General features: G+C 42.6%; 1 long non-coding RNA gene across 1 annotated transcript; it reads right to left on the reverse strand.

Moving 5' to 3' along the window:
- Positions 1 to 3,312: 3,312 nt before the first annotated feature.
- Positions 3,313 to 15,470, reverse strand: LOC142471088 (uncharacterized). The gene is made up of 4 exons (XR_012789365.1): positions 15,335 to 15,470; positions 5,045 to 5,331; positions 4,547 to 4,618; positions 3,313 to 4,064 (listed from the first exon to the last, which is right to left on the reverse strand). It is a non-coding gene; the product is annotated as an uncharacterized LOC142471088 (long non-coding RNA).
- Between the last annotated feature and the right edge of the window lie 277 nt (positions 15,471 to 15,747).

Genomic DNA, 15,747 nt, shown 5'->3' on the forward strand with positions numbered 1-15,747 from the left:
TTTAAAAACAGTTTGTTTTGGGAAATCCAGTTTTCAAGTCTCAAAAAGTCAGACTGAAATATATGTTCAAGGTCGGAGAGGCTATGGCTGTGTGAGTATAGGATTGTGTCATCTGCATACATATGTATTGAAGCTTCCTTACAAGCTGTGGGAAGATCATTAATGACCTTGAGGTTGGCATCGAGAGCAAAGTCTCCATCTTTGCTTATGATACTAAATTGTGTAAGGTAGTAGAATCAGAGCAGGATGTAATTTCTCTCCAGAAGGACATGGAGAAACTGGAAATGTTGGCAGGTAAATGGCAGATGAGGTTTAATACAGATAAATGTAAGGTTATGCATTTAGGATCGCAGTCCAGAAGTATTGGGGAGCGCAGATGTATATAAAATAAAACACATACAAAATATAGTGCAATATGTTAACACAATGATTATGATGTGAGTATCAAGTTCTGTGCAGTGGGTACTCCCAGATTCCCAAATCTTTTAAAAGCGTGTCCCAATAAATATTGGTGAAAAAGCTGTCTGTGTGTCTTCTGTCTCTGAATGTGTTGCACCACTAGGGTCAGGTTACTTTCCCTGGTTAAATGAATAAACACCACATAGTGTATACTGCTAAAAGAATTTATCTCTCACGCAAAAGTAAAAATACACTCACATGGTTTCAAAGATCAAAGAGCCTTAAAAACAAAAACTGGAGCCGTGACCGGTCAGGATCTCCGGGCATTCTCTCTGCCTCTGCTCGATCTCCACTGCTCCTTCCCATCCCGTGCCTCCGCAAACTGCTCCGGCTTGTTCCTTGGGCGGGTGTGCCGATCACGTCGCGTACTGCGTGACGCACGTCTCCAACAGGTTGTCACTACTCATTTCACCGGGCTTGCCGGTTTCATCAGGACTCCTATTCGTGATGTGGTGGGTGTGGGAGTTTGAGCTAGCTGGGAATGTGTGTTTATCAATTTCTGACTGGTAACAGTTGTAATGGAGCTCATTCCTCCTCACCTTTTTAACTTGGGAGGTCTTTTCACTTTGCTGCAAAGAACATGATCTGCTATGGTTGCTTCCCCTCATACAGAGGTAAAAGGAAGGTTTCACAGTGTAGTGTAGGTCTTGCATTAATTTTGGTTATACCTTGACGTGGCAGGCTTATGACGCTTTGGCGAAAGGGTTTAACTAAAAAAAAACAAGTAATTACTATTATATTGAAGTATTTCAACTTTATACTTATTACTTTATATGTTTTGTCAATTGGATGTAGCATTGGGCACCCCTGTCTTTTGTTGTATATATATATATATATGCAAATATAACTGTATGCTCATCTGCATGTCTTAAGCAGGTCTGCAACCCCGCCTTTCCCCATCATCACCCAGCATACAGCACTTCCACTGCAGCAAGGGAGTCTGGGAAATGACATGCAAATGAGCACACAGTGTCACTTTTTGCCTCAAAAACCATTTTTAACATGGTTCCCTATAGGCTTAAGCTTGCTGCATGGTCACAGCTTTGAGCACAGCCAGGGTTAAGGTGCATACCCAGAAAACCACCCACAGACAGCTGTTTCGACCTTGATGGGTCTCATCAGTGTGGGGTTGATTTTAACTGGGTATGCATGAGAGGCTATGGGATAGCCTATACCATAATACTGAGTTAAGTTATGGTGAGTAAAAAAAGTGACAAAAACCCTCCACAGGAAAGCAAATATGCAAATATAACTGTATGCTCATCTGCATGTCTTAGGCAGGTCTGCAACCCCGCCTTTCCCCATCATCACCCAGCATACAGCACTTCCACTGCAGCAAGGGATTCTGGGAAATAACATGCAAATGAGCACACAGTGTCACTTTTTGCCTCAAAAACCATTTTTAACATCGTTCCCTATAGGCTTAAGCTTGCTGCATGGTCACAGCTTTGAGCACAGCCAGGGTTAAGGTGCATATATATATATATATATATATATATATATTTAATATATATATATATATATATTGTGACATAGTCCAAAGATGTTAGGCAGCTTTCTGCCCCATTTTAGAGCAGAAAGTGCAGGAATAGTTACAAATGATCCGTTCCACAGCTTCCCATTACCTCAGGCAGCTGGATGGAAAATCCAGACCACAGATTACAATGGCTCTAGTTCTCCCTCACCTGCTCTTCTAATCACATGCACAGGTATTTAGAGCAGAGAGGTTTTGCATTTCACTCTCTCTCCTTGGAGCCTGGGGGCTGGGGGTGTCGCTACTCTCCTGCATCCAGTATCGAGGTTGACGGCCTCTCCACGTATGACAGTACCAGAGGATTTGCCTGGACACCACGAACAGATAAGACAAAACAAATGATTACTGCTGTTGCTAAAAGACTGTGCTGTATCTTGTGTCCCTAAATGAGAGAGCATTGTTTTAAGCTGGGGAACCAGTTTAGTTGGCCAGCAGCTGTTAGAGAGACTGATTCTGATGTGTAGTTAGATCCCTGAAAGGGATAGGATTTGCTTATATGATTTTGGTTTTATTTCTTGAAATAACAGTGTGGGAAATATTGTAACACTGAAATGTGTGAACTGCTGAATGAAAGTATCTGAGTACCTCTAACCTACACATGTTAAAGCTGCAGTACCTTACTTGGATGAAAATAAAGCAGGCAGAAGCCTGAGTTAAGCAGCATAATACTTTGCATGATCCTGTTTGTTGTATAATTAACCCTAGAAGACTGTGTCGGGAAGAACCCAGACAGACGTCAGCACTACAAAAGAGGGGCGTTTGTCACAATATATATATATATATATATATATGTACACTGTGTGTTTACATTGAAGTTCAGGATAGACATTTATTTTTTATTCAATATAACATTAGCAATGTTTTACTTCAAATAAGTACATATTAATTGTATACAGTGCTTTATAATAGATATTTACATATATTGTCATTCAATGAAACACTACCTCATGTCAACTTAACCAGTATAGTCAAATGTTTAAACACATATCATTGTATTATTTAAATTAACTTTAAATCACATAACACAATGTTTGTTGGTAGTAAATTGACCTACTTTTGCACTACCTAATTTTTATTTCTATTCCCCTTACATGCACTGTATGTAATATAATGTTACTGTAGTTTATTTTTTCTATACATATGTTATTAAAAAAATGTGAAGTAAACATTTGACAGACATTAGTTGACTTGTTTGTCCATTGCAAATAGAATGAACATTTACTCCCTATTACTATATGTATGAAAGGACATACATTGATAATAGAATTGACAAATGTACCATTACATTTGTTTAAAAATACACAATTTAAGAATGTATATGCATTTTCAGAAGAACAACAACAACAACAACAACAAATAAGTATAGGATTCAACCAAAAAGTTTATTTTTGGCTTAGCATTTGAGAACTAGTCATTGGCCTGTTGCTTGGTGCCTCTTGTGAACGTGTTCTCCCTTTGCCACGTGAATTTGTACTTCTAGGATGCACACTTGCTGTTCTCCATGTAGACGATTGTGTGCACCAATATATTGGAACTAATTTTTCCTTCTGTGTTGTTGTTTTTTTACTTTTTGTAGGTGTGTCTGCAATGAGTGCTTGTGGAGATGCTTCAATAATAGATGCCAGCGATGCTTCAGTGACAGTTGGAGAAGATAATTGAAAGACTCTTTGGGGAGAGACTTCACTATCTTTTTTGGGAGAATGCACTACAGATGTCTCCGGTGAAAAGACTGCACAATCTAAGGATCCAACTTCTGATGAGGCAGGAAAGCATACTTCCGAGGCAATTGCACAGGCACGAATCTCATTTTGTTTAATGAAACTTGCAGCAATAGATTGCATAGAGCTATTGAGAATGTTAAATTCTGCTGTATTCTGTAGTAAGATTTATTTTATATTTTTGATTTCAGCTACCATTCTTTCTTTAACACCCATCAATTGTTGATGACGTGAGTTTTGGCTTTGCAATAAACGAACTTCAGATTGCTCTATTGAGGCAAAATGCTGTTGGTGGGCTGTATCAAGATGTGTGCTAGCAAGTTGATGACGGCTTAATTCCGGACTCTCAACATCTGTAACAAAAGACATACACGGTGAATCGTCAAGTCCTGAGATATGTCCAGGAGATTGAATATCTGTTTGACAAAAATGAGGACAACATTAATTGATTGTCACATCTAAAATATCGTTCACATCGTTTGCTGTAACAATGCGTGTTTATTTCATTGTCAGTAACACATTAAATTTTGACATCATAGTCATAATGAATGTAATATCTGAAATACAATTGCGCATGACTAATTTAACAACATTGAAACAGTATCTATTGAGTGTGAATTTTAACAACATGGAATATTTGTGTTATATCATAAGTAATTCTGTTGATTGGACAACTCAATAAATACATTTATGTGTCTGCAACATCAGATGTGATAACTTTTATTAACTAACTCTGCCGATGTCACTCACATTTGCAACTGTCCTATGGTCATATGAATGTGTAGTTGTGTCATATAAATTGACACATAATATTGTACAAACTTCATGGCCTCACCTTCCAGTAATGGTGATGACATTTGGGATGCAGGTGTTACCACTTGTTGTTCGAAGGGAGATGCATGGGCCACTATGTAAATTTCAGAGAAGACAGTTGTTAATATTGTCAAGTATGTTAACATAACATTATCTGTAGTCTGAGTACTTAAAACTATATAATTAATTCTACTCTTTGTATATGTGATAATTTAACTGTGATCAGCATCAGCTGTATATACTACATATTACAAATGTTTAATATTGAGACATATAATAATGTAAAATACAATGTGAATACTACTACATGCTATGTGAATGCAGATATGTATGAAGGGGTGTGTAATGCCATTTCTTCTGTGAGTCTACATAAACAGTATGCATTAAGTATTATTTTGTTCACATACACAATAAAATCATGTCATTATAACATAATAAACAATCTGAAACACTAATGATATTGTTGTTTTAATTTTTATTTAACAACATTGAAAACTGTTACTCCTGTAAAAGTACTGACCTGGGGGGAAACGGGTGATCACACCCCTATATCCCTATCACCAGATAAGCCTTCAACCATGACGGGTACGAATTTTTCACTCAGCTGCTCCTCCAACGGAATCAGGCTTAGATTGGAGGCTGGAGGTCTTCCTCCAGTGCCTGAAGCATGTAAACGTGCACTTTGCCATTTTGCCTTAAATTTCCGTTTAATATCATCAAATCGCTTTTGGCAGTTTTCATGAGTTCTGACCTGATTTCCACAGGCGGGCACAATCGTTTTTGATATGTGAACTGGTCTTGCATTTACTGTAGATATAACAAAATAAAGTTGTTCATGTAAATATCTTATAGACAAAAACAGAAAAGCCAGCGCATCATACAAAATGACAAAACATATAGTGCAGTACCTCAGTGCTTATCTGCTCATGAAAAAGGGTAGTTTAGTTAAACCCTTTGGGCAAAAGGTTATAAGCCTGCAGCCACTTCACAGCATGTCCAATCTGCAGGTCCTAACACTACCTGGCACAATTCTCATGTACCTCTCTTTTCTGCTGGAGGGAGAAAGACCATACTGGGTCTGTGATACACAGGATCATGATAAAAACTGCTAATTGGAAAGTGGGGCGGGGCGAGCTTTAAACCACAGGGTGGAGGGCCACACCTCCAAGCAACAATAGCTGCATAACCCATCAAGCTCCAGAACCCCAAAACCCACCCTCACATCCCATCATATATACAGCATATATGTTAGTGTCAAAAAGCAGTGCTAATGGGCGTGGCAAGATATACAAACAAAACAGAAATATCTTTTATTCCAAATTTATTTTTAAAAAATGTGCGAACGCTTCTCACATTTCTTTAACATGCTGTTTGACAAATAATATTAGCGGCACATGAAGATTAAAAAAATGTGGATACATACTAAGCAAATGATGAATGAGAATATGTAATATGTACATACAATTATAAAATTGCTCGATTGGTATCCTGGTTGTAAACACTCAATGATAACATGTGTATATATAAACAATGACATTTATATGTAAATGTCCGCTCAATGTGAATTCATAAATGTTAGGTCATAGATGGCTATTAAAAATGTTAGTCATTGCAAATAATTTTCTTGCCTACTAAGTTCCCATGCAGCCGATAATAATGCTCCAAAATACCAGTAACAAGGACATTATTCTCTTCATCGTTGAAACGTATATTTTGTTTTTTTCTACACCCTTCTTACACCTAGCTGCAACCACTGAGCTCGGCTGCTGCTGACTGGTCTTCCCTTCTTCCAGTGCAACAGAGTGCAGGAGCTTACCACCAGTCACCCCACCACCACCAGTCACCCCACCACCACCACTCCCCCCACCACCACCAGTCACACCACCACCACTAGTCACACCACCATCACTCCCCTGACTCCCACGGGCACTCACACACCTACTCACCCAAACACCACTCACCTCAGAACCACCACTCACCCCAGCAGTCACCCCACCATCACTCCTCTGACTCCCATGACTCCCGTCAATACCTCAACCACTCACACATAACAGGAACAAACAAAAAGGTGATAGCGCACTGCAAAAGAAGGGCTGGAGTCAATGTTGAAAAAAGTAAAAATGCTTTAATAGAAGTGCATAATAGCCAGAGCTAAGAAAAGAACAAAAAGAAAAAGGACTCCCCTAACGCGTTTCACGTCTAAGTGGCGCTTTATCAAAGGGTATCCTCCGTTAATAAGTGCCTACCTTAAATAGCAAACCCAATGCGGAAGTGGTTTCGCGCCAAAATCCATCCATGACGTCAGATTGTGATATTGAGATAAAAAATGCCGATAAAGGGGGTGCAGTTGTTGTCCAATCCTCAACCAGTTATAAACAGGAAGCTCTCAGGCAACTGGGAGATCATACATCATATTGGAAACTTGGGAAGGATCCTACCAATATTTTCCTTCAAGAGTTGAAAGCATTATTGGATTTGGGTAAGATCCTATGTGTCCTCAATACTAAGGAGTTTGATTTTCTCCTTTGTTCACATCCCATTGTCCCCATCTTCCACCATCTCCCAAAGATCCATAAGTCACTTAGAGAAAAAAAGACAAAAAAAAGCGCAAAACGCAAATGGTGAAGTATATCAAAATTCTTAATTCAGTAATAAGGAGGTAAGTATTCTGCGTACATCATATATGAAAAACATAAGCATTCACGTGTAATACACGAGGTTACCGCACACTCATCGGCAAGGGTGAAGGTCCCAGAGAAGTACCCCAACGGATCCTCTCCTGCTGTCATTCAGACATCATCTGTCTCTCACACAGCGTCTGTGGTGCTGCAAAGGTATGTGAAGCAACAGCACTGTCACGTCCTTTCTGTGCTGTATTCACTTAACAGGAGATAGGAGATAGTCTTTGTGGTAGAACAGGGGTCTCTGTAGCCTGTCACACACGCCCGTGTGGTTGTAGGCTCACTGTGAGGGCGCAACCGGCATACAGCGGCGATGTTCCGCCTCGTGGCTCGCGTGCCTCGATGACGTCACTCTTCGGGCAGGAGGCAGAGCAGAGAGTACCAGGGCGGAAGTGAATGCAACCGCCGTGCAGGGAAAGAATCTTAGCACACAAGGCACTATAAAAACGCAACCACTTACAGTACTAATACTCCGATAAGGAAGGTATCAAAACATTAATCAATCCAACGCGTTTCGAAGCTGTAACGCTTCTTCTTCAGGGATATGCCGATAAAGGGGGTGCAGTTGTTGTCCAATCCTCAACCAGTTATAAACAGGAAGCTCTCAGGCAACTGGGAGATCATACATCATATAGGAAACTTGGGAAGGATCCTACCAATATTTTCCTTCAAGAGTTGAAAGCATTATTGGATTTGGGTAAGATCCTATGTGTCCTCAATACTAAGGAGTTTGATTTTCTCCTTTGTTCACATCCCATTGTCCCCATCTTCCACCATCTCCCAAAGATCCATAAGTCACTTACCTGCCCTCCTGGCAGGCCTATAGTGGCTAGTATCGGATCTTTGGGAGATGGTGTCTCTCGCTACATTGATAAATTCCTTCAACCCTTAGTTCAGGGTTTACCTTCCTTTCTCAAAGATACTAATCAGCTATTGATGGACCTAAAAGATTTCAAGTGGGAGACGTCATATTGTTGGGTGACTATGGATGTTATGTCACTCTATAGTATTATTCAGCATGAACATGGGATTGCGGCAGTACAGCATTTTCTCCATCTATCCAATTTATCCACTTCACTGAGCACTTTCTTATTAGAAGCTATTTCTTTTCTGTTAACTCACAACTATTTCACTTTTGACTCACAGTTTTATTTACAGCTTAAGGGCACGGCTATGGGTACTTCTTACGCTAATTTGTTTATGGGTTTCTGGGAGTCTATTTTTATTTATGGTGATCACAATTTATTTAGGGAGCACATTAAATTTTATAGATGTTATATTGATGATTTGCTTTTTATTTGGGATGGTGATTTTTTATCATTTGATTCTTTTTTTACCACTTTAAATACTAATGATTATAATCTCACGTTTACTTATGATATTAATTTCCAACACATCTGTTATTTGGACATAATGCTTTACATTGATATTAACAAAACCATACAAACAGACATCTATAGGAAGCCAAATTCCCGTAATGCTTTCTTAATGTTTAACAGCGATCATTCCAAACCTCTTAAAAAGGGCATCTTAAAAGGTCAATTTCTAAGACTAAAAAGACTTTGTTCCACTCAAGAGTCTTTTGAGACACAATCTAGGGACCTAGCTCATCGTTTTTTGATGAGGGGATACAATCACTCACATATTATAGAAACCCTTGATGGGGTTAGGTTATTAAATCGTGGTGACCTTCTTTCTAATTGTGGTACAACTCGAAGGAAAGGGAATACCAATACTCCATATTTCGTTACACATCAATCCAGACAAGCTGATTCAATTAGAAATATTATTTACAAACATTGGGACACTTTGAAACTGGATATGGATCTTGCCAATATTGTTAATGAGGGACCCAAAATGGTTTTCAGAAAGGCCTAGTCATTGGCAGGTTTTTTGTCACCTAGTTTATTTGATTCACATCATCAAAAACATATTTCGAACATACCAAAAGGTTTTTTTAAGTGTGGCCATTGTGTGGTCTGCCAATATACGGTTCCTATTACATATGTTAAATCTATTATACCTAAAAGAAATATAAAAATTAATACTTTTATCAATTGTAATTCCAGTTAAATTGTTTATATGTTGAATTGCAGTTGTGGCAGACACTACATTGGCCGCACGATTAGACATTTAAAACTTAGAATTATGGAACACGTCAGGGCCATTAAAAAACACACTTTTTTACATCCGGTTTCTAGGCACTTTACACAGTGTCAACAGTGCTCAACAGATGTGAGATGTTCTGGATCTAGAGTATGGATTCTTGTATCTGGCTGGAATTAATCAAGATTGGGAATTTATTCATTTTTTATAGATGTGGATTATAGTATTATTATTATATGTTTATATTTATTTATTTATATAGTTACACATACACTTTTGATCTTTTGGTCATATTATGATGGATTTTTTGGCACATCTATAAGTTTGTTATAGATATATATATATTTCTTTATTGATTCACTTTATCTTCATTTATCACATTCACAATCTTTTACTTTATGTATTTTTTTACATACTCTTTCATGTTTATGTATCACCTTTTGGTTATTTAATAGATATTATTCATTTGTTATATATAGATGTTTTTAGGTGGATATCATCTTTAGTATTTATTCTGATGTCCATCTATATATATATATATATATATATATATATATTATTTATTTATCATATATATTTCTTTCATATATTGTCCTTATATATTTAGTTTTAGGGATATCTATTGGGTAACTTAAGGAGCTTTTTTCAATTTGTTTAATTTTTTAGCTAGATTATTATTATTATCTGCTATCTATATATGTTTTCAAAAAGTGTCACCATGGTTACCATTTGTTCCGTTTTTAGATTTTATTTATACCATTTAATGTTGTTTTTCTTTTTTCTTGTTTTAAATTACAGTTCTTTATTTATGTATATTTTATTCTTTATATTTTTGCTGTTATATGTTGTTTTCTATTTTTGTTATGTTATATTAGCCTTGATTTGCTTTTTCTATATGCTGTCAGTGATTCCCTTACTTTGCTTCGCAATGCGGAGGTGTTTTTTCCCCTTTGGCCTTCCGTAGCTCACTGTCCAGTCTCTTACCATCTGACGTCATGGATGGATTTTGGCGCGAAACCACTTCCGCATTGGGTTTGCTATTTAAGGTAGGCACTTATTAACGGAGGATACCCTTTGATAAAGCGCCACTTAGGCGTGAAACGCGTTAGGGGAGTCCTTTTTCTTTTTGTTCTTTTCTTAGCTCTGGCTATTATGCACTTCTATTAAAGCATTTTTACTCTTTTCAACATTGCCTCCAGCCCTTCTTTTGCAGTGCGCTATCACCTTTTTGTTTGTTCCTGTTGCTGCCTATTGGATCGACGCACGCTACCTTTGGGATTACTGGAGACCTTCAAGGAGTTCATATGTGAGTTCATACTCATTTTCCTTGCCCTTTACTGTTTATATTGTGTCTGTGGAGATTTTGTAGTGCTCCAGCCTTTAGATCCAGGGGTTTCTGACTTGGTTTATGGGTTTAGTTTACTCATATGTGGGCTTGCTTCTGTTTTCCTTGTTCAGATTGTTCCCCATTTATACTATTGGGTCTATTTATCAGGCTTTATTGAGAGCAATATTTTTTCCTCGGATACAATATATGGGAGTTATTGTCATTACAAATCCTGGCTATCAGCTATATTGCTGCCATCTTTTTGGTCTTTAGAAGCACCCATATTGAGATTTACTTCTCTTCTTTTGCTTCACTCACACATAACAGATAAACAAATTAAACGACACACTCACAAAACAGTTTCAAACTCACAATAACACGAATATGTAAACAAAACAACACAAGACAAATCTCTCAAAATACACAACTGTAGCAATCACAAATCCTCCAAACGCCTAGCTCTGTCTGTCTCTCACTCACTCCCAACAACACAGAGAAAGATTACAAATAAATGCAACATTTAAATAGGCTGCTCGAGAAATTGTTTGTCTCGCGATATTATCGCCCAGTGCCACAATAACATTGTTGAACACGCCACGACATTTCCTAGTTCTCAGAGAGACGATCATCACGCCGCTGGCTACTCGCCATTTTTAAAAATGTTGCTATCATAGATATGCTGGGCTTTCTGCATACCGTGATAGCAATGCTGTAAAAAATGGCAAATTAAAAATTGTGGCGATTTTTTCTATCAGAGTTTACTGCATGAGGCCCTATGTCCCTTCTATGCCAGAACCAATGAATGGAGAGGGGGAGCGGTTAAGGCTGCCCAGTTGGAGGTAGGACAAAAACTTTAAATGAATCAGGCTCGACCAGCCCCTACAAGGGTCCCTGCTCTCCTCCTCACAGCAGTTATTTTTGTCCTAACAGTCAAGGGGTAGGTTCTCTCCTTACAGGTTTTGTTATTTTGCTGATACATCTTGGTACTCAAAAGATATTCAAAGGTGCGACGCGTTTAAGGCACACACACGCTCGAGACACACCCACACCTCTCTTCGCTGTCCGCTCCATGCTGTTTCCTCCTCTCCTTGGCCCCACCCTAAGACTCCTGACACGTCCTCATGATTGGCTGCATTACCCAGGATGGAGGAAGCTGCCCAGTCCGCTAGCAACAGCCCTGCTCTTTCCCTGCTCAGGGAAATCCCGAGGCACCCCAAGCTGGTCAGGACACAAAGTCCAGAGAGGTAATACCGAAACATACAGTACATGTCCAGTATTCCCTCTAATTTTTTACTGGACAGTGTCCAAATACAGGACAGTCCGTTTCAATACTAGACACCTGGCAACCCAACCCCCAAACACAAACAACACTGACCCATCAAACACAAACAACACTGCCCCCTCAAACACAAACACTACCCCTAGGAGGAGTACACCATAAATATGTTTTTCAGTCTGTCAGTGATACACCTTTTTGACTTTATTAGAAACCTGTTCATGGTTTTTCAGAGCAGCACACATTCCATTCTTTGCGTGGGAGAGAGAGGCCCGACGTGGGAGAGATGCTCGCAGCAGCTGGGAAGAGCCGGGGTCCTTCAGCAACCAGAGGCCTGGCAGCCAGACCCAGAAGTTGGCTTGACCTCTGGCTAGGCCCAACTTCCAGCACTGACTGTCCGGACCCCCCACAGCTGCGGTGCCCTGGACAGTTGTCCCAGCTCTCCCCAGCCGTTGGTGGTCCTGCTCGGCTGTGTCTGTCTGCCAGATCCCAGCTCTCCCCAGCTGATACCCCCCCCCCCTGCAGGGCCTCGCTCCCCCTGCTCCTACAAGGTACAATTTTGAGTGTGTGGGGAATGTGTGTTATGGAATTGTGGGGAGAGAAGTGGAAATGTGTGAGGATTGTCGGGGTTTGGAATTGTGTGTGTGTGTGTGGGGGGGTGGAATTGTGTGTGTGTGTGGGGGGGGAGGAATTGTGTGTGTGTGGGGGGGGTGGAAACAGAGAGAGAAGGGGAGGAAGAGGGAGACAAAGGAGTGTAAGAGGGAGAGAGGGGAGATGGGAGAGTGTGAGAGGCGGCGTGAGGAAGAGTGTAAGAGGGAGAGAGAGAGGGGGTGGGAGAGTGAGAGAGAAAGGTACATTATTGAGAGAGAGGAGGTACCAGAGTGAGAGAGAGAGAGAGAGAGAGAGAGAGAGAGAGAGAGGGGGGGGGGGTAAAAGTGTGAGAGAGAGGGAAGGGTGGCGAGAGAATGGGTGGTGGAGTGAGAGAGGGGGTGTGGAGGAGTGAGCGAGGGCAGCTGGAGTAGGGAGATAGAGGGGGTGGAGCAGTGATAGACCGGAGGGTGGGGGAGTGAGAGAGAGGGGGTGGGGGTGAGAGAGGGAAGGTGGAGGAGTGAGAGAGAGGGGTTGGGGGAGTCAGAGACAGGGGATGGTGGAGTGAGTGTGGGGGTGGACGAGGGAAAGAGGGGATGGGCAAGTGAGAGAGGCGGTGGAGGAGTGAGAGGGGGAGGTGGAGTAGTGAGAGAGAGAGGGGGTGGGGGGACTGAGAGAGGGGGTGGAGGAGTGAGAGGGGGGAGCTGGAGCACTGAGAGAGATGGGGTGGGGGGTGAGAGAGGGGGTGGAGGAGTGAGTGGGAGGAAGTCTAGGAGTGAGAGAGGAGGGGTGGGGGAGTGAGAGGGGGGTGGAAGAGTGAAAGAAGGGGTAGGGGAGTGAGAGAGGTGGTGGGGGAGTGAGGTTGAGGGGTGGTGGGGGAGTGAGAGAGGGGTAGGAATGTGAGAGAGAGGGGGTAGGGGAGTGAGAGACAGAGAGGGTGGGGGAGTGAGGGAGAGGGGAGTGGGAGGAGTGAGAGAGGGTGGAGGAGTGAGAGAAGGGTGGAGGAGTGAGGGAGAGGGGTGGGGGATTGAGAGAGAGGGGGTAGGGAAGTGAGAGAGAGGGGGTAGGGAAGTGAGAGAGGGGGGTAGCTGAGTGAGAGACAGAGAGGGTGGGGGAGTGAGAGAGGGGGTAGAGAAGTGAGAGAGAGGGGGTAGAGGAGAGAGAGGGTGGGGGAGTGAGAGAGGGGAGGTGGAGGAGTGAGAGAGGGGTGGAGATGTGAGGGGGAGAGGGGTGGGGGAGTAAGAGAGAGGGGGTAGGGAAGTGAGAGAGAGTGAGTAGGGGAGTGAGAGAAAGAGAGGGGATGTGGAGGAATGAGAGAGGGGATGTGGAGGAATGAGAGAGGGGAAGTGGAGGAGTGAGGGAGAGGGGGAAGGGGGGTGAGAAAGGGGGGTGGAGGAGTCAGAGGGGGAGGTGGAGGAGTTAAAGAGACAGGGTGGGGGAGTGAGAGAGGGGCATGGAGGAATGAGAGGGGGGAGGTTTTGGAGAGAGAGGGGGTGGGGGAGTGAAAGAGGGAAGTTGGAGGAGTGAGAGGGGAGGAGGAGTGAGAGAGATGGGTGGCGGGGAGTGAGGGAGTCACGCTGTGCAGCCCGCAGACCAGGCCAGTCCCCTGTACTGAGGTGGGATGTTGAATATACACTCCGACAGCAGAGGGAGCGGGCCTGGGATGTAGTTGTAGCGTGGCCAGGCCTGGATTAAGATTTAGAATAGTCGTTGTACTTGCCGAGTTCAGGAGTATAGAGAGTTCCATAGTCAAATCCGTTTCCGTGTCCACGGGTCTGAGAGGTAAAAATTGTGATGGGTAAGCCGAAGTCGGGAGCCAGAGAGGTAAGTCAGACAAGCCAGTTCAAATCTGTAGGGGTAAAGACAAACAGGAGCACGACACAGTTTCTAGGCTACACAGGAAGCAAGGAGCTATGCAGAGCAAGGAGGAAGTGACAGAGCAGGGTATTTAAAGCGGTATCCACCAATCCGGACAGGGCTCAGCTGAGAGTGCAGGAGGCGTGGCAAGAACTCCCGGGCTGAGCGGGGGGCGGAGGCAGGCATGGCGCGCGTGTTACAAGTGCCAGGGATAGATGAGCGCTCCGTAACGCCGGCGCGAGAATCCAAGATGGCGGCCGCGGCGTGAGTAGCAGGAAGTGCCGCGCGCCAGCAGGGGTAGCAATGAGGGGCAGAGGCAGCAGCAGCTGCAGTACTGGTAGTGGGTAAGGAGGGGTCACGTCGCAGAGGACATGGCCCCCGATTCCTTACAGTGGGGGAATGAGAGAGGGGAGGTGGAGGAGTGAGAGAGGGGGTGGAGGAGTGAGATAGGGGGTAGAGGATAGATAGAGGGGTGGGGGAGTGAGAGAGGGTGGGTGAAGGAGTGAGAGAGGGGGTGGAGGAGTGAGATAGGGGGTAGAGGATAGATAGAGGGGTGGGGGAGTGAGAGAGGAGGTGGGGGAGTGAGAGGGGAGGAGGAGGAGTGAAAGAGAGGGGGTGGGGGAGTGAGAGAGAGCAGGTGGGGTGGGAGAGAGAGGGGATGGGAGAGTGATAGAGATGGGGGTAGTGTAGTGAGAAGGGGAGGTGAGGAGTGAGAGAGAGGATGGGGGAGTGAGAGGAAGAGTGTAAGATGGGGAGAGTGAGAAAAGAGGGGAGAGAAATACATGGGGGCAGGGAGGAGTGTGAAAAGTGGGAGGAAATAGAGGGAATGACAGAGCGAGGAGGTATGTAAGAGAAAGACGGGGTGACCCCGGTGGAAACTCTAGTCCTGGGCCCCAGGAAAGCTGTTGGTAACCCTGTGTAACTGGTCTCCTGATTCTGCAAAATTTTGATCCTGCGGCCATGTTGTTCCCCCACCTGCATCAGTAGCTTCATCTTCACCGTGAGTTCCCCGGAGCTGAAAGTAGCTAAGTAGTTAAAGTCTGCGTTAACCTATAAATGCAAGTGAGGTGCTATGATTTTCCCACTGCTATATTTTGTCATGGAAGCTGTTTAAAAAATGGGAGCTGTACAATCTCCTTTAACATCTCAGTGCTGCCATCTGCAGATCAAAAGGTGAAATACAGAAATTCATTATTTATTCAACGGAATTTAAAGCAGCAATACATGTATGGTTTTTTTGTTTGTTTTTTAAATCAGTTCTGTACTATGAGAAAATACTTGTAGCATTAAAAAAAAATGTTTTAAAGATATTTTTAATGTTTCTAATGTAGGAAGCATTTCCAAAGTGACAGGCCCCGTCCCCTTCTGATAGGCTCTGGCACTTTAAA

This window comes from Ascaphus truei, chromosome 1 (genome assembly GCF_040206685.1).
Source record: "Ascaphus truei isolate aAscTru1 chromosome 1, aAscTru1.hap1, whole genome shotgun sequence".
NCBI lineage: Eukaryota > Metazoa > Chordata > Amphibia > Anura > Ascaphidae > Ascaphus > Ascaphus truei.